At 39.4% G+C, this 16,862-nt stretch overlaps 1 protein-coding gene across 3 annotated transcripts in view; it reads right to left on the minus strand.

Annotated features, from left to right (window-relative positions):
* dachs (unconventional myosin-IXb-like dachs) overlaps positions 1 to 16,862 on the minus strand; it is a 101,529-nt gene that overhangs the window by 82,401 nt on the left and 2,266 nt on the right. The window lies entirely within an intron of this gene.

Genomic DNA, 16,862 nt, shown 5'->3' on the forward strand with positions numbered 1-16,862 from the left:
GGTGACGTCTCGAGAAAACGCAGAAATAAATAAGCCACCCTGCGCTCGGAATATTTCAAAGGCCATCCTGTACCCGACATCCACGGAACGAGCTTTATTCGGTAAGAAAAAATAAAACGCTCCGCGACTCACCCTCGTTCGAGAGGCTTTTCACCCTCGTCCCATGCTCTCCTTGTCCCAAGCTAACGTCCTAGACCCTTTTTCTTCCTTCTGTTTTTTTTTCTTTTTCATTAACTACCGTCCGATTCAAACGTGCGTCAAGAAAAGAAACACGAACACCGTCTTTCAACTCTCGACGCGTCGAGAGTCAGACACGCGAAAACGCATCCCCCTTTTCTCTCGTTTTTACTTCTTTGCTTAATTTGCGCGGATGAAAAGCGTTTTACGTTAATAAACGGCGAGACATTTTTATCTCGCTCGTTGAATCAGGATGAAAATGTAAACGGCACACCGCACTTTATTCCGTTTCAAAAATAACGCGATAGATACTGTCTTGCAAGATGGCGGCTCGTGCAATTATAAATACCGCGCCATAATTTTATATTTTAATGTGTCTTCATATATGAATTTTTAAATTGGTAAGAACTACTGTTTCATCTAATGATCAACTGTTATTTAGAAATTAATTTTATATTTTAATGCGTATATGTACACGTGTGTAACACATATAACCTATTTCATAGAGGAACCTATGTTTTGTGCAATGTTAATTACAATTTGAAAATCAATAATTTAATGCCTTCATGCAAGTATACATTTTATGGATTCCATGACCATCAGAAAGCAATATTTCCTGTGATAATCAATTGCATCTTGAAAGTGAATAACTCTACGCCTTCACGTAGAGGATTTAATGAATTCCACGATCAAAGCACTTAAGCCGATTCGTCCCGAAAGATTAAATGTATCTATCGTTTTCCAGTAAATATCAGCGTGAATGCATTAAATGCATTAGAGGCTTAAGCGCTCGAAAGATATTCATAGAAAGTATCTAATGTCTACGTGTGACGCGAAAAGGTGTGACTTAGTCGGATGATAGGGATACGAGCATCGGAGCGTGAGATAAGCTTTCACGAGGACTGGCCATGAGTATCAGCCGGGTGTTCGTAAGATGACACGTCGATTGAGATTTCGTTTCACCCCGAATGAACGGAACGATCGTTCTACGCAACAGGTGTCATCACAGCTGGCGGACCGTTAAAAAAAACTACTGCCAACTGGACAAACGACTTTCCTGAAAAATCCCTCGGTCCGATCGGCTAGAAAAATATTTTAAGCCGTGTCACGAGGTCGAACGAGCTTGATCGTTTCGTTCGCAGTGAAATTGACGCGCGGAAGACCCGGGAAGAATGAATCGAACGCGTTACGCTCGTGTGAGAGTATTTTGCATAGACAAGAACGGAAACACGATGGTGGCAAAGCATCTGGAGGATTTAAAACCGTCTCGTAAATCACGGGGGTAGATGCTTGCCCAGCATTCACCGAAACCACGCCAGCCCGCTACTGGATACGCTGCTGGTTCTAATTTTTATGCAAAAATTCAGTTCGCCGACTGCCTCGTGTCGTTTCATTACGAAAAAATTATTACCGGCTTCTTGTTAAACCCTTCCGTTACTGTTTTATACCTTTTTACTAAATTAGTACTTGTAATTAATTTCATTTGACGCTGTAGAATTATCCCGAAAAATTAACATTTTTTACCGAGAACGAAATATGAAAGATTTTATGTTACAGCACGCTGTTAATATCACTGTGATATACAGTGACAGCTCCACTGATTTTTTCATTTATTCTTACACATGAAATTATGAATTATATTATGATAAATTAGGTGCCGCGATAAAATATTGATACTGCTGTTTTTTGTATTTAATTCCCCTTTATTTTTATATTTATCTTTGCAAAATTTCAAACGATTGGTACGCATGAGAAATTCGGTTGAGATTAGTGTTTTTAATTATAAACTCACTGTCCACCGCACCTGTTCAAATGGATTAATTACGTAGCACATAAATACAGTCGAATAAACAAACGAATATCTACATCAATGTTCTACTATTCCCATAAATCAACGAAGCCTGAAATATCGACAAAATTCCGTGAAGGGTTAAAATGGAACTCCGACAAAAAAAGATCTACGACCACGAAATCATGTTCACGCGAGAAATAAAAGGAATTACGGTTACAAAGTCTATGGGGTCAGAAAACGAATAATTATTATCGGACAGTGTGTAAATTTCGTAGCGGACTACCCGCCGTGAAAACCTGAACGCCGATAATACATATGTACACCGGTGGTCGACGAATTTTTGTCGATATATCTACATGGCGTGCATTCTGGCTCTTTCTTTCCCTTCGGTAACCCTGACCTTCGACCCGCGTTCATGATGTACCATATAATTAGAGGATCAGACCGATCCTGAGGTCCGTCCCTCCAAACTCGACGCTCCCACATCTTCCACTCTGGAAACATCAGCAATCGGCAACAACCTTGGCCTCGCGGAATGGTACATCTCGTACCGGAGATCTTTTATCGTTAATTTATCCATCGAAGATTTCACTTAATTCTTTAATGAACGTGTAGGCCGGCGTGCGAGCGGAAGAGAAACAGGAACACCGAGGGAGACAGAGGAGAAGCAAATTGTTCTGCGTCCACCTCTTGTACGACGTTATAACAGCTCGCTTTAATTCGTCGGAGGCTAATTTCCCGTCGGTTCGTGATAATAAATTACGATCGAGTCCCGTGAACCGTGGATGGGATCAACGATAAACCAGGCGTCCTGGTCCCGGACGAATTTAACTCTCTTGCTGCTGACATTTATGACTGACGCCATTTTTTTTTGCAGCGTTTAAGAGCTGTATTAATAATTCACGTTCGCACTGATTGCGAATTGTTGATCATTGTGTTATAATTGTAATGGACATTCGATTGAATATTTTACAGCAGACAAGAATATAACTCTTAACACGTACCATACAAAAATCAAGAGCTATACTTTATGGGACTATCGAGTTTCTCCCCCGGGTGAAATTTACATCTTTCTAGGAACCGAATCTCGTTCTAAGAATCTTAAATACTCCCCGACATTCTAATCTTTCTTTTATTAACCTCCGCTAAGTTTTAGTGTCAATATATTCTCCGTTCCTCGTTCTTAAATTCAATCTATGTAGCTCTTTATCGTCGTGATTTAAATACGGAATGGCAGGGAGAAAATTATCTCCTATCATTTACATATTTATTAATATCTCTTGCGAACCATTACTGTATTAAATAAATAATTTTTTAAAGATATCATCTACTTTGGCAAAAAGACTTCTCAGACAAAAACAAGATAAACTTTTTCGTCTTCTAGCAAGTACCGGGAAATCTCCATATATGAAGATACACAGATCGCATTCTTCTGGTCAGAATACCAATTACAAAACTCGAAGACACCCTCCGGCAATTGAATTCCAAATTTAATCAGTACTTTAACGTTCCACCCTTTGGAGTCTCGCTATCGCTTACACCATCTTTCGCGAGTACTTTTCAACGCTACGTAACCTGTGACCCGTGGCAGCCATAAAACCCTGAAGACTCGATGCGAGGAACACGCGATCGACGTCGTGTGGCGCGACTCTAGACTAATTAAATCTCGATGTTTCACGGTGTCAGCCAACCGCATCGAACGATCACGATCTGACGAGCAGATAAGTCGAGTCCAGAAGAGGATTAAGGAAACGCGGTCGACTCGGTGTCCTCTTCTAAGAACAAGCTTCGATAACTAGTAAAGAAGATTCGACCGAACATACCACGATGTCTTCCACTTGAATTATGGCTATGAATTTTCAACTTTATTTACCTCTCGTCTCTTCAATATCTGTGTCAATCTAATTAGAGAAGTCATCTCGAACTTAAACTTACCTGAAACCTGCATGGATCAAGTTTATAATTATGGCTAGTTTCCACTTAGTATCTTTTAAAAAGATCATGAAGATTTGACATTCGAGCAATGTAACCTCTTCCCGCTTGACGAGTCTCGTGACGCAATTTGACGCAACTTGAAATTTTGGATCAAGGATCTGAATATAAAATACTCGGAACATTTTAACCCCTTCCTGTACTTTGACGAGTCTGACTCGTGACGCAGTTACAGCTCAAATGTGACAAACCTTATTCAAATTTTGAATACTCTTCAACTTAAAATTTACGTCCAGCTATAAGTTACATTATCAAGGATCCCTGAATATAAAATAGTTACATTTTAATTTTCTTTGTTCGTTTTAATGTTATAGCCCTGAATAATTAGTCTTGACTGACGTATCTGTTAAATAAATGGCACGGGAAGAGGTTAACTTTCTTTGTTCGTTTTAATGTTATAATCCTGAAGTTAGTCTTAACTGACGCATCTGATAACTAAATGGCACGGGAAGGGTTGTATCGATTGCGATGCACCGGTACATTGACTCATTAACGGTAATTGAAGAATAATTAAACGCGATTATATGGGTCGTTCCGTAACGAAACGATCAAAGTTTTCCAGCGCGATATTTCACCGAGCTGACCTCGATCAGAAAGTTTCGATCAGTTTTTATCAGAGATTTAAAGTTCCGTTGTGTCGGCGGTTCGATTAATTTTCCGAAAAGAGAGCTGTTTCGAAACAATGCTCGTTAGAGATCCAACGTAGAGATAAATAAAGCACGGCGCAGACACTGGTTCTCGACTTTAAGCGGTGCTTCGCCTTTTCCCAGGCTCGACGACCATCCTCTTCTCGCCACCCATTTCGCAGTTGTTCGACGATCATCCGAACACAAGTTTATCAACGGTTCCTGTACTCCTTGAAACTTCCCGCCGCGATACGTCACGTTCCAAACGGTCGAAGTTACTTTACGTGCTGCGCTGCCCTCTCTTGCCAGAGGAAACGGTACAAATTACACCGATAATTCTCTACCAGCCTCTCTTTCTCCCTCTCTCCTTTCTGTTCCTTGTCCTCGTTATTTTTTACAACCACCCGAGAAGCACTGCCTTTTTCCTTTCCACCGCACGATTCGCACGGAAAAACTTCTGGAAGACCATTAAGACGCGTCGCGTCGAAAAAGAGACGCTTATCACTGTTTAGCGACGAAAGGATGTCTTAATTTCGGAACTTCAAGAATTCTCTTCTTATCTCCGGATAATTTGCCTGAAGGATCGTCTTTCTACTAAACTTCCAACTATCGGGGATTAAGCGCTTGCGACTCTATTTACTCAGCTACACAATTATCTCTGTATCTATCACTTTGTATTATTACAAAATAACTGAATATTATTATAGAATTCTATATTATAGTTATACATAAAATTAGTACATTGAATGCTGGGGTAAGGGAAGAAATTAAAATGTCTACATCGTCGGAGCAACACACGTGTCTATATACACAGGTGTTAATTGTATGTATACCTACATGGAAATGTTGAATGAACAAAGCAAAAGAAAATTTATTGTTTTAGTGCACAAAAATAAACATATGTCTTCTGTATATTTGTACCATAAAAATTATTGTGCTACATCGATTCTAGATAGAAACACATTAATTGATTCGAACAAAAATTAATCTTTGTGACAGACAAAAAATATGAACTTACATGACCATCATACATTTTCTGTCAAATAAAGAATTATTTACATCGTTGTTTTCAATGTTTCAAGTTGTAGGTATTTAAATTAAACGCATAAAGTATAATGTATATCAGTATATCATAGTATCAGTATATCAAGAATAAAGTATATCATAGAACCGTGACGGTATGATGCAAGTGCTTAGCACCTAATTTCAACAAGTAAAAGCTAATCGGTAAATTCGGTGTGGCTTTTGTAGAAAATGTGTAGAAAGGAGACCGAAGGATGACGGCGTGTATCTCGAGGAAAGAAGCCTTTGCTACCGCGGCAAAGTGTACAGGTTTAAAACGACGATGCCACGATAAGGATACGTATGGTCTCTCGGGCTAGGTGAACGTCTAGAGCTACGTTGGAGCGTGTACGCGGCTCGCATCCTGGTACACGGGACCGATAGCACAGGCCAGCACCGACTCGCAGAGAAAATGGAAGAAGAAAGAAAGACAACGACGGTGCCTATTTACCAGCCCCATATTTACACGCGTACACACGGGGCCCCGTATACGTACCTACTCACGGCCCTCTCTTTACCGGCTAATCTCTCATCTTAGATCGCGTCCGACCGGCGCACGAACCTCAGACTCCGCTCGCAATTATCGCAGCGCCGATATTCGGCTTCAAAGAGTATCGAGGGAAGGACGGCTGCGAGAATGCGAGATGCTCGTTCTGCGAAATGGGAAAATGTACGAACTCAAGATACATCGACCGAGACGCTGCATCGCTTTCTATACACGTTCAAAATATCTTTTTCCAAATCGCGAACACGTGAAATACGATAACAACGGATCTGGAAATTATTGCCGGGATACAGATGCGACTCTTCCCAAAACGATGTAATCGAGAGCTACATTTATGATGCGCGAAAAATGTGGGAAATAGAGGAACCTTCAGTACCATATGTATATTCATACGTCCTATTCTAAATGTGAATGAAAAATATGTACTATAAGTAGAATGTGAAACAACAATTTTTTTCAGTGAAATATAAAATAGAATGTATGTACAACATAATGAAATATTGAATAAAAAATATACACAGTGTAATAAAATATAAATTACAAAATGTGTACACTATAATTAAGTATAAGATAAAGAACATGTACAATGAACTTTAATATAAATTAAACAATATGTACATTGTAATAAAATATAGAATAAAAAATATATACAATGTACTAAAATATAAATTAAAAAATATGTACACTATAATAAAATATAGAATAAAATGTATGTACAATGTACTAAAATATAAATTAAAAAATATGTACACTATAATAAAATATAAAATAAAATGTATGTGCAATGTACTAAAATATAAATTAAATAATATGTACACTGTAATAAAATATAGAATAAAAAATATATACAATGTACTAAAATATAAATTAAAAAATGTGCACAGTATAATAAAATATAAAATAAAAAATATGTACAGTGTACTAAAATATAAATTAAAAAATATGTACACTCTAATAAAATATAGAATAAAAAATATGTACAGTATAGTAAAATGACAGTATGGTAAAATGACAGTATAGTAAAGTGACAGTATAGTAAAGTGACAGTATAGTAAAGTGACAGTATAGTAAAGTGACAATATAATAAAATGACAGTATAATAAATTGACAGTACAGTAAAATGACAGTACAGTAAAATGACAGTACAGTAAAATGACAGTACAGTAAAATGACAGTACAGTAAAATGACAGTATAGTAAATTGACAGTACAGTAAAATGACAGTATAGTAAAATGACAGTATAGTAAAATAACAGTATACTAAAATGGCAGTACAGTAAAATTACAGTACAGTAAAATGACAGTACAGTAAAATAACAGTACAGTAAAATGACAATATAATAAAATGACAGTATAATAAATTGACAGTACAGTAAAATGACAGTACAGTAAAATGACAGTACAGTAAAATGACAGTATAGTAAATTGACAGTACAGTAAAATGACAGTATAGTAAAATGACAATATAATAAAATGACAGTATAATAAATTGACAGTACAGTAAAATGACAGTATAGTAAAATGACAGTATAGTAAAATGACAGAATAGTAAAATGACAGTATGACAAAATGACAGTATAATAAAATAGTTCAAGAATACTTGACGACCGTCCGCACAGAAGTTGAATAGGTGTTAAAATAAGGTGCGTGTCTCGTGTGCATAACAGTTTTCGGCACAGCAATCAACATAAACGATTTAGGCATAAATTTCAATTTCGATCATCTAGTTCCGGCTCGTTTTCACCCTCCTACGATCTCGGTAAGTGGCTTTAAAAGCGACAACCCCTATGGCGAATCGTGATGCAGGTGTGCGTGCACGCACGTGCACCACCGTGTACCCCCTTGTACTCGGTAATCTACCATCTTAGATCCTTAACGGCATTTGCATTCGAGACACGACGATGTAACGCCGACAATTACGAGACACCAGAATTACCCCGCCGCGATTGTAGTAATTATCGCTGGCATGCTTCTACGTGAAAGCCGAGAGGGGGTGGGCCATCGGTGATTTGTCCGTTTTTGGCAACCGGACAATTTGCATACCGATCGTCGGCTTTCTTCTCGATAAACTTTTCTCTCCCCTTTTTTTTCAATTTCGTTTTTCATTTCCGAGACTATTTTTTGTTAACGCTCATTACCGTGTGACCCACTTTCCGAATTTCAACGCGACACGGAAATAAAATCGATATCGAAACGGGGAATCTGTTCTAAATGAAAATTGAGTAACTTTTTCTATCGAACCCGAGTGTACTCATGATACTTCTAATTAAATCGAAAGTTCATATCTCGTGGATGTTTTGCAATACTTATTTTCAAGACCGAAATTATGCAACGTAGAGTTAAAACTGAATCGATTTTTAAATATAGTATGACCCATTTCCTGCAGAAGAACCTTAAAATAATTTGGGAATTTAAATATTCAGTTACTAAAACTTTAATATTTCTACAGAAATAAAGTAAAAATCAGCGAAGCAAACAATTCATACATATTCTACGATGTATAAAATTACTAAAATTAACGTATGAACGTACTAAAATATCAAAAAGATTTAATATAAGTTAAAGGAAGTTAACTTTTCAAATAATTTTACGTAACTAATTTCGCGAGCATCGTTAATAACGACACCCTGTATGGCGGTGCAACGCCTAGGCCGTTTCTATGGGGCACGAAAGGACAAGGTTAACATAGAAAAGGGTGAGCCGATGGCTATTGTATTGTAATACTGTTTAAACTCGGCCAGGTAATAGGGCGTGCTTACAAGTATTTAGAATGTAACGGGTGTCCCGATCGCGGTCTCTGTATATCGAAGTTCCATGCATTCTCTTACAAGCGTAATCTGCCGTGAATCTCTCGTCGTTCCTCCTGCGGGAGCATACCTATACCGAATAAAGAAGCGACTGGTAACAAAGTAGAGAACCAGAGACCGGATAGTAGCTGCGTCTTCGAATCCTATTATACGTATTGTTATGCAGTCGTTGATATACCGGGTGCTGCAGATCGCGGTACCAGTAAAATTACTCCAACTGTGGTGAAATAATATTGGGACGAGTAAGGTGAAAAATTGATAACAGTATAATATACAGTAGTACTACAAGGTGTCAGAAGTAGTGTAAGTCCCTAAAATGGAGGGTAGTTGATGTGATTCTGAATAAAATTTCCCTTTGCAAAAATGGCATTTGAAGCTCCGTTTTTGAATTATTAGGGAAAAACACAGGACCAATCAGAGCGCAAGGATTATTACGCGTTGGATTACTACGCGTTGATTAACTACGCGTTAGATTACCATGCGTTAGATTCCTGTGCTTAGAATTACCACGCATTGTATTACTACGCGTTGGACTACTACGCGTTAAATATCCACGCACTGGATTACTACGCGTTGGATATCCACACGCTGGATTACTACGCGTTAGAATACCACGCATTAGGATCCTACGCTTAGAATTACCACGCGTTGAATTACTACTCGGTGAATATGCATGCGCTAGATTACTACGCGTTGGATATCCACGCGCTGGATTACTACGCGTTGGATATCCACACGCTGGATTACTACGCGTTAGAATACCACGCATTAGGTTCCTACGCTTAGAATTACCACGCGTTGCATTATTACGCGTTGAATATGCATGCGCTAGATTACTACGCGTTGGATATCCACGCGCTGGATTACTACGCGTTGGATATCCACAAACTGGATTACTACGCGTTAGAATACCACGCATTAGGTTCCTACGCTTAGAATTACCACGCGTTGCATTATTACGCGTTGAATTACTACGCGGTGAATATGCACGCGCTAGATTACAACGCGTTGGATATCCACGCGCTGGATTACTACGCGTTGGATATCCACGCGTAGAATTACCACGCGTTGCATTACCACACATTGCATTACTACGCGTTGGATAACTACGCGTTATCCAAAGCTGCCACTCTCGCGTCTGCGCATGCGTAATCTCGCGCTCTGTTTGGTCTGTGTTTTTCCTTCATAATTCAAAAACGAAGCTTCATACCCCATTTTTGCAAAGAGAAATCTTATTCGGAATCACGTCAGCTACCTCCCTTTTCAGGGATCTACACTAGTTGTGAGACACCCTGTACAAAAATATTAGTAATGCAGTTGAAATAAGTAAATGATAATAATATAATTAAAATAGATAAAATGATAGTTGCGATGTAGTTGAAATAGTAAAATGATAGTAGTAATGTAGTTGAAACAGTAAAATGATATTAATAATACTGGTGGTGGAATAATAATAATACAGTTGAAATAATGAAGTGGTAGTAGTAATACAATCGAAGTGATGGTAGAATACTGAACAGTAAGATAATTGCCCTAGTCGACACAAGCATGGACTATCAAAAGCTCGCAAGATCGAGAATGTAAAACAAAGGCTTAGATGATAGATCCTAATGACTGCAACGCTTAAAGCACACGTTCAAATTCTCCAAGTACTTAATTTTGTGGAAATCTTTCATTAGGGTCGAGGGTGTAGGCGATCCTTCAAGCCGCCAAGCTTAATGTCCATCAGGAAACGACAGAACCCGTCGAAATTAATCCCGTGACCCCGATTACATATTCTCCTGGCGAAGCTATCAACGCGAACCCGGTTATTCGTCGGCCAACTCTCGACACGTACCAGAAGGAAGTAATTTCTTTTGTCCATGTACCGGGTGTCCTGAAAGATGAGGAACGACCTGTCGGCCCTTTGTAACCAGCACGAAAAGCCTTTATGGTTTTTCACGCGATGAATTCCGTTCCCGCTCGTAAAGATAAGGCGCTTAAGTGCGGTTATTAAGATGATACAGAAAGATTCTTTATGAACGAACTTGCGACTACTCTTTTATTTCTGACCATAAGAAAAACTAATTTAAGCGGATTATAACTCGTGCTGGGAATTTGGGAAATGGAGAATTTGACAATTTGGAAATTTGGGATTTGATGATGTAGAGATCTGATTTGCATTTTTAGAAATGTGAGAATGGGTTGTTAATTTGGGAATGTGGAAACTGGATGATTTAAGAAGATAAAAAAAATATTACCAAATTTCTAATACAAGATTCTACATCCCCTACTAACTAGGAGTACAATCGATCCCATGAACTCCTTACAATTCCCATCAGAAGAAAGTTCGAAACCACAGCAAAGAGACGCGAATGAAGCTGTTACCTCGATGAAACCAATCGTCGTTATTATTCCATGAAAACGACGGTGCTAACGAGCACGATATAGGTGTGAAAGCTCGCTAACCAAAAGCGACAGCAGGGTCCTCTGCTAACGATCGCGGCTTCCTCTTGCAAACGGACCATCCTGTTCTTCCGATAGACGTCGAAAATAAAAGGTGGCTTCGCGAAACCATGAATCGGACCACGATTCGCGTGGACGTTTATTACGAGCAAAGGTGACACCAGAATGGACCAAGCTGGACGCGGTGTTTTTTGCCACACCGTGTCGCTTTCCTTGAAAGGATTAGGGACGTGTCGACGATTCAGCTTTTTGCAACGGCTGCTTGGTCGGTGTGGAAATATCGTTCTCAAAGAGGAACCGTTTCATGTATATTCGCGACTATGCACCGGTACTTTCTTTACAGAAAATGATAATGATTCGTTGAAACCTAACCGCGATAAACATCGTGCGGTTTTGCTTCGAAACTGTTTCCGTGTTGTCACGATCTTCTTAAATTTGAACTGACTTCTACAACACCGGTTATTAATATCGTGAAATAAGTAATTAGCAGCGAAGAGCGAGGATTAAATTTTCAATTTCTGAAGGGTTTTATTTCTGAAGGATTTTTGATATTAACATCGATAAGCCGATGTTCGAAATAAGAGTTCGATGGCGCTCGAGCAGCTTGAGGCACGGTGACAGGATGGGAAAGCAGCCTTTAAGAGGATCAAACTCGACGCTGTGACGAAACTTAAGATATTTTCTCGAGGAAACGAGCCCGACTTTTTGCAAACATTATCCAGCTCCCGTGAGACCGAACGAATCGTATGGTTTTCACGCGCGACGCGTTCGATCTTGTTATCGTTCCTCGCTTCGGGTCTTGTGCGACTCGCTGACGCTGTCGAAGAATTTTAATTGTTGCCTTAGAAGCGACGTGGACCGCAATCGATTAACTTTATTGCTACAGAGAATAACGGCGTTCAAGACACGATTGATATTTTATCCTCGAACGAGTTTTCTCCGGATGTGATCGCCACACATCGCAATACTAATTAGTTCGTTAACGTCGGAATTTCTGAGTCCTCGTAAGAATTTTTATGCTAGATTCGTAATCCTCGCACGTCGGGTACAAGCTCATTTTGACGCATCGGTTTCTTCCCCTATTTCGGAGCAAACTTGTTACATCAGAAACCATTTTGTTCGAGGGCTTCTCTAATGGCGCTGCAAAAATGGCGGGAAAGGTAAGGTACAATATAGGTTAGTTTACTTTAAATATTTCAAGTATATTTGTAAGCTTTATAAATGTATTTATGCTGACTTATGAATCTTTTAAAACATGCTAAATTTTACTCACAAAATGGCGGGACAGGCAAATCATACTTGTAATAGGAGAGTTACTTCAGGTTAGAATTTATACATGTTTACTACCACTAATTATGGACGTTCAATTTTTAATAATAGACAGTTGTATTGACACGATCAGTCAATGGAGCAATTACAATTTTTCTTAAACAATATGTCTCACGTTATATCTTGTCCATCATCAACACCAGTCCATATATTCCTAGATGCACGGTTGTATAGATGACCTAAGATACGCATCTCATTAGGAAACCGAACAATCGTTCAAAGATATTCGCAGCATGAAATGAAGTTAATCAATTCCCCGAAGATCAGAGAGAGAGCGTTCTAATTAACCGAGCCTAATTTTTCCCCATCTCGATAAAGTATCGTTCTCGTTGAAACATCTCCACGGTTGATCCAGTGAAAAGACGCTTAGCTTCTTTCCAATTAAACCGATACACCGTTTTCACGGTGAACCAGGAATCCCAGTTCACGTGTACCGGCTAATTAGAATCCTCTCCGACTGATCTTTAATTCATGACTTATATTCAAGCGTGCCACCGTGCTCGAAGGATATCGGCTTCCTAGGGGCTCGTATCCTTCTTGCAAGGTCCACGTATCGCTGAATTATATCTGTGTCACATTTAACGGCGGTTTTTCCACGCGATTTTTTTTCGTCTCCCTTTTGTCCGGGCGTTGCGTGGCGAAAACGATAAGGAGACGTCAACGGGACATTTGAATTTCTAATCCGTCACAATTAAACGAAAGCTGGGATCGTTCGTTCGAGGAAACGCAACGAGGAATCCCATTCATCGGTCGATTTACGATCGGTCTTTCTTTCGTGTTCGGACAAATCCCTCGGCGGGTTACCGATGCTCTTTCAGTTCTATTTCCTTCGTGAGTTCCTGCAACCTTCGTCCAGTGTTACGCGAATTGAAAAGCATTGAAAGACTCAGAGAAATCTCGGAGGATTTTGGCCGTCTTATTTACGGCTGCGTTGTTGCTGTCACGCTCAACACTCTATCTTTAAAAGTTCAAACGGGGTTGCACAAATTGAATACAGATCAATTTTAGTTAATTAACGGTGGAGACTGTAAGACCGCTATATGATCAATGTTATATAATTCTTAATTTTCTCAATCGTATTTATAATATCATGTTTCATTTTACTGTTGCAAAGTTACAAAACATTTCAATGTTACCCTGCTAGCATTTAAAGCGTTCAAAAACTCATACAGCAAGGGGTTAATTCTTTGTACATTTATGTCGAGTGTAGCTCTACAGCACATCTCTCTTGGATCTCATAAATAGTTCAGATAAATAGATTGCTTGTATATACATTTTCGTTCACTTACTACTTATAATAAATGAAAAGAATTTTTGTCTAAACTCCGCACTATTGAAATTTTATAAAGAACCCCTTTCTTCATCTACCTTGTAAATAAAGTTGCTAAATAAAAGAAATTAAACAAAGAGTTAATATTAAGTATATAACGTTTCTCCGTTTGTATCTCACAAATGACCCACTCGAAATGAATGGTCCAAAGTCACTGGGACAGCCAATTTTCTCGTTACGTATAATTTTCTTCTTAAGGCTCGACCCCGTGCGGTAAACGTCTGAAAGTAGTACGAAACTAGAAACCCAGCGGCATCATAGGCTCCCATAAAGGCGTAGGAGAAAGGAGAGTTTAAATAAGATAAGACCTCATGACCGTGAAACCCCGTATGGTTGCCGCGGAACGGTCACGACGAAGGAACGGATCTTCTCGAGAACGAGAGAAACGGAGACAGAATCGTGGCGGCTCCACTATCTTTAATAGAATCGTGTAATTCGTCGATTACCGCAAAAACCGAGCCAATACTCGCGGCGAACGAGGTAAAAACTCGCGTAACAGCCAAGCGGTTCTTCGTTTTCCATTCGCGCCAACGGATTTGCGACCACAGTTTCCCGCTACGTTAGATATTTATGTAGATCACGATTAATCTTATGGCGGGTAATCGGAGAGTTAACGAAGGGATGGAGCCCGCGGAATCGATTGTATCGTTAGGTTTTCTGCCTCGAGTTAATGTACACTATCTCGACTCTCTGGGGTGGAGATTATTCGCGGCGGGAAAAATCGAGGTAAATAGGGGTTGCGATAAAAAAACGGAATATTGCGGCTCCTCGAAGGAGTAATTATTTCGATGGCAACTGTTGCTGTCGAACACTTTTATCTACGACACTTTTATACTGGGATGCTGTAACCATACGATAACGCTTTCTATGCAAATTTTCAAACCAAGCTGGTAAATGTAGACTCTATACAAAATTTTTAATTGAGCTAATGCTTGACGTAACTACGAGTGTATTAATAGCACAGTTTTATGAGATAAAACAGCCATTGATCGATATTATTGTCACTGAGTCTTCCGATCTCTGCTTATATTTATCACAGCCCAATGTCGTCGACTCATCCCCAAAACGACTCTATAAAAAAATCTTAATTGTGCTAATGCTTGACGTAACTACGAATGTATTAATAGCACAGTTTTATGAGATAAAACAGCCATTGATCGATATTATTGTCACTGAGTCTTCCGATCTCTGCTTATATTTATCACAGCCCAATGTCGTCGACTCATCCCCAAAACGACTCTATAAAAAAATCTTAATTGTGCTAATGCTTGACGTACCTACGAATGTATTAATAGTGCAGTTTTATGAGATAAAACAGCCATTGATCGATATTATTGTCACTGCGTCCTCCGATCTGTGCTTACATTTATCGCAGGCCAATGTCGACGTCCCTTAATTTCCTACGCGGTATCGTTACGCTCGTCGATGGCGAAGCGAGCGATCGGAGGCAAAAGGAAGTAAAAAGAAAAAGAGGTGAGAGACGTCGAGGATGGAAAACTCAGCGACACGGAAGAGATTCAAATGAACTGGAAATCGAGAAGGCGCAGCCTCGAATATCCCCGACCGACGTCTCTCGTCGATGACGATCGGTAGAAGAAACGTCGTCCTCGTTGTTCGACGACATCCGCGGCTCCAGAGCAAATCGACCAACCAGCGATAATTAATCGCGACTCTACGATTCCTCGTAGCTCCGCGAAAAGGTGCTCGACACCGGCTAATCGATCGTGACTCTCCCCGCTTTTTGATTGATCGCTTAATCGGCGTGAAAGGAATCCAACCACCGAGAAAAGTTCGAGCTGAAAGTCCTCGACTAGTCGGACGGGTGCACGCGACTGCGTTGTTCAACCCCCGATGCAGCATGCGATTCTTTGTTCCGAGACCTCGATTCCACGAGTGGGTCTCTTTCGTGTTCGAGCAAACTTGCTGCGTCGAGAACTTCTGATTATCCCGGTTCTTCGACCTGTCGTATCGCGAATGATCGTTCAAAACCTGCGTTTATTCCCACTGTAACTTACAATGGACTCAGTTCAAACCAATTGTTTAATAAAAGAACACTGTGATAATACAGTAAATTACTCTCGCGTGTGCCTTTACTGCCTCGTAATTTCCCGTTTCCGGGGATTTGAGATAAGAGGAAAATTTTCGACATTTGCAAAATTGTCGAAATAAATAATTGCGAGGAAGAATTAATCGGGCACGTATCTATTCCATGGAGACGATTGAAAATGCTAAGCTCGTCGATTAATTCGGTCTGAACATGGCGTGAAGGGAAACCGAGGGTGGGTAAATTTCGACGCCAGTACGATCGACCCGCTAAACGCGAGAACAAGGAGCCATCGGCGGCATAGCAATGCGATTTCCAGTTTCGAATTATTAGATTCGAACGCCGTGAGACGATCATTTCTGTACGGCAAATTGTGCGTACGGCAGAATTCAATTGCACAACTGCCAGATGTAGTCGAATAGCTTCGAACCTCTGAACAGTAATCTAACACTTACTTCTCTTAATTCACCTTCCTTTTAATTTTATAATGTAATACTGACAAGTATTTATCACTTGTTTTTGCCTTTGTTGCTGCGAAAATAATTACAGAATTAATTTCTCTAATATCTTGTTGAAATACTTTCACGATAGAATTTCAAAGAAAAATGAAATAATAAAATAAAACTATTATTAGCATTATTTACTATTATTGATTTGCTGTTATGGAGTAGCAAAATAAAATTATTATACTGACAAGACAATACGGTTATAACTTCTCAAATTAATATAACCTATAAAATCTTTCAAATGATAT

This window comes from Megachile rotundata, chromosome 2 (assembly GCF_050947335.1).
Source record: "Megachile rotundata isolate GNS110a chromosome 2, iyMegRotu1, whole genome shotgun sequence".
Classification (NCBI taxonomy): domain Eukaryota; kingdom Metazoa; phylum Arthropoda; class Insecta; order Hymenoptera; family Megachilidae; genus Megachile; species Megachile rotundata.